The sequence below is a fragment of the Desmodus rotundus genome, chromosome 6, assembly GCF_022682495.2.
Source record: "Desmodus rotundus isolate HL8 chromosome 6, HLdesRot8A.1, whole genome shotgun sequence".
NCBI classification, from domain to species: domain Eukaryota; kingdom Metazoa; phylum Chordata; class Mammalia; order Chiroptera; family Phyllostomidae; genus Desmodus; species Desmodus rotundus.
The window spans coordinates 158,991,376-158,995,030 of NC_071392.1; positions in this window are offsets into that span (position 1 = coordinate 158,991,376).

A 3,655-nucleotide genomic window follows, 5' to 3' on the forward strand; every position below is an offset into this window, starting at 1 on the left:
CGGACGGCTCTGGGGTCTGTAGGCCCCTGGAGGCAGTGACCCTCTCTCTCATGGACCGCAGTCTTTTTGTCTTGCAGCCTTTGCCTGATGGGACCTGGCCCCCACACCCACAGGGGCATGGGCTCTACTCAGTCTCTTCGAAACAATAGCTTCACAGCAACATCCAGCCTGATGTTTGACCACATATCTGGGTTCCGTCACCCAGCCAAGTGGACACGTTAAATTAACGCTGCCACCCCACAAGCCTTGGCCAGTCTGCAGAGTGACACTGGTCCCCACCCCACGTGTCCACAGGCTCCCGGATGAGCCAGCACCGGGGGAAGACGAGCGTGTTCTCCTATTCCCATGACCTACCGGCCCCCAGTGTGCGCTGATGTCCCCCTCAACGCCCAGCTGTGCGGAGAGGGACGCGTCACTGACTGCGGGGAGCAGGACAGCGTTGCCAGGCCTGGGAGAAAGTCGAGGCTCCGACTGCGTTTGCGTGGCGTAAGCGTCCGTCATTTCTTTCACTGAGATAGGGAAAGGTGCAGGTTACAAGGGCCTGGCAAGAATCTGTGTGCATGTATACAGGTGTGTGTGTGCATGGGTGCGGGGCCCGTGTCCTGCCTTCCTGGACGCGTCACAGGAAATGGCTGAGACTGGCCGCAGTGGCACCGTACCCATGTTTGACCTAGTTGGGCTTTTACCCTGTTCATGTACGAGCTAGTGTAAAACGATCAGCCCCAGCTGGTGTGGCTCAGTGGACTGAGCGCTGGCCTATGAACCAACCACAGGGTCGCTGGTTTGATTCCCAGTCAGGGCACGTGCCTGGGTTGCGGGCCAGGTCCCCACTGCGGGGCGCTTGAGAGGCAACCACACACTGATGTTTCTCTCCCTCTCTTCCCCTCTGTCTAAAAATAAATAAATAAAATCTTTTAAAAAAATGTTCATTACGTTCAGAGCAGCCCCAGTTCTATTACTTGCTGGTGCGGGGAGCTGTCCCAGATTTGCCAACGGAAAGAATGAAGGTTCACAACAGGATGTGTGGTGTGATTTGGGGTCTGGGTGAGGACACTTATGAAGATGTATACAAATGTGGTTGGCACAAGTATTTCTGGGAGAATTCCCAGAATTCGAGGGCGGAAATGGTGCTGGGCTTTGAAGTCAGAGCCACGGCTGGCGGGGGTGGGTGGGGAGCCATGAGGAGGGGCCGGAACCCCCCTTCAGAAAGGCTTCTCCCCACAGTTCTAGAGCTGATGGGCCCTGAGTTGAAGTCTTTGGGATTTCACAGTCCCTTGCCAGGGCCGCGTGTGGGCCTGTGGGTGTGCATACCGGTGTCTCTGTGTGGTGTGTATATGCCTGTCTGTACAAATGCACTTGTGTGCATCTCTGTGTGTGCGTGAGTGTGAATACCTGTGTCCATATCTGTGAGAACACGCAGGGGCTGGGTGAGAAGCAGGCCACCCCGCTGGGCCCCTTCCGGAGGGGAAAGAGAGCTGTGTCTTGCCCTTGACTTCAGCAAGGCTGCCTTTCCTGGAAGGTTGGCTCCAGGCCCAGAGGGTCATCTTCCTCTTCCTCTGCCAAATGCCTGTCCCTGGAACCTCAGCATGTGACTTGATTTGGAAATAGTGTCTTTGCAGATGTAATTAGTGAAGGACCTCAAGATGAGACCACCCTGGATTTAAGTGGGCCCCAAACCCAGAGGCAAGTGCCCTGGGAGAGGAGAGGATGCAAATGCACAGCCAGGCAATGGCCCTGGGACCACGGGGCAGGGACCAGAGTGACGGGGCCACGAGCCAAAGCACTCCCAGGGCCCCCAGAAGCTGGGTGAGGCAGTAAGGACCCACCCCTGGAGCACTGGGAGGGAGCGCAGCGGGCCCACACCTTGACTTCCGGCCAGCAGCGGTCTGCCATCCTGTGGGCCCGTCAGGCAGCAGTGGGACGAGGCACCTACGTCCTGCACAGAGGTGGGTGGGTTGGCCGGGAGGACAGGCCAGGTGTGAGAGGCCCTGCCCTCCTCGGGCCCTCTCTGTGCACACCTGTGGCCCCGGTGCGGCTCCTGTGCAAGGTGCAGGAAGCCTTCTGCCCCCAGGGCGCCCCTTCCCCACCCTGCCCACCCCATCCCCACCACAGGACGGGTGGCAGCATCCCCACGCTGGTGGACAACCCCAGGGACTAAAGCCCATTTGCCCCTGGATCTGGTGCTTCCCGCATAAACTCCTGCACCCCCTCAGGGTCTGCTTCAGGGCCCAGGCTGAGGTAGGACAGCTTCACGAGGACACCCTGGGCCTGGGCCACCTGCTCCAGGGGGACCGGTGGTGCTGGGGACACTGGGTCCCGGCCTCCTCACTAAGAGCTTTCTGTGTGTTCTGAGAGGTCGAGCACTTGCCCATGTGGAAAAGGAAGGTGAGCTGACGGTGCTTTATTTGGATTTCACGAAGATCCAGTGGTGGTTTCTCACCACCCTAAGAACGGATGACATATCACCCTTCTCAGCTCCATGCCCTCTCAGCCTTCACCGGATTCAACCCCTGCACAGGCAGCTGGAGGAGCTGCAAGACTGAGGAGGTGGTCTACGTGAGACAGGCGTTGGTCAGCAGGGGATGATCTGGCAGGTCCCCCAGCAGACAGGCTGCCTAGAACAGCACAGCTCACACTGTTGTCCTCCTGGAGTACAGGGCCCCCCTAGGGGGGAAATGGGTATCACCTGAGCCATTATGCAGATAAGGAGACCAAAGCCCCTGTGAAGTCACGCAGGGGACAGGGCACAGGGCACAGGGCGGGTGAGTGCTCCGCATCAGGGCCAGTGTTCTACCTCCCCTGTGTGAGCCCACCCCACCCTGCAGGCAAGACACACCCTCTGAGACAGACTCAGGGCGGTGAGCCTGGCGGGGAGGTGGGGGCTGAGGGTGCCTGAGCTCAGGGTTGCTCAGGAGGTTCCTGTCCGGTCCCCCCGGATTTTCCCATCACCTGCGAAAAAGGCAAGCGGAATCTGCAATTCTCATACCAATTCTTTGCGTTTCTTCCTTCTCCTAGGACCCCCTGATCCAAGCGCCCAGAGACTGGGGACCTCCCAGCCAGCTCTATCAGCAGCTGACGCTCCCTGGCCCAGGCCACGGCACTTCTATTTTTTTTTCTGTTGCAACGCTGGTTATGAAACCAGAAATTGCTGTCACCTGTAGGGGACATCACAATAATTCAGACCGAAGCCCAGAGACCGGGCTAGGCTGTGGTTAACCCTGGGGAAGCCGTCACACAGGGAGCCAGGGGCCCTGAAGCGGGGTGGGGGGGCTGCGGCCAACGAGGTTCCTACCTAGAAAGGCAGCCATCTGGGATCCACCAGCATTTGAAGGGGGTCTGGGCCATGAGCAGGGAGGTGAAAGTCACAATGGGGGTGTCTCTCGGGAGGAGCTGGCACGCTCACAGGCCCTCAGAGTAGGTGCCCTCTGGGTCACGGGGTCAATGCAGTGCAGTGGACTGCAGGCTCTGGAGCCCCGAATTTAGCTTCTGGTCCAGCCTCTGTCATTTATACATTTGTGTGCTTTTTTTGGTTAACTTCTCTGAGCCTCTGCTGCCTCATCTGTGAGGATACTATGTAGCTATTCCAGAGGAGATGTGTGTGTTAATTGAGGTGAAATTGATATGATAAATTACACCATTTTAAAGTGAGCAATTC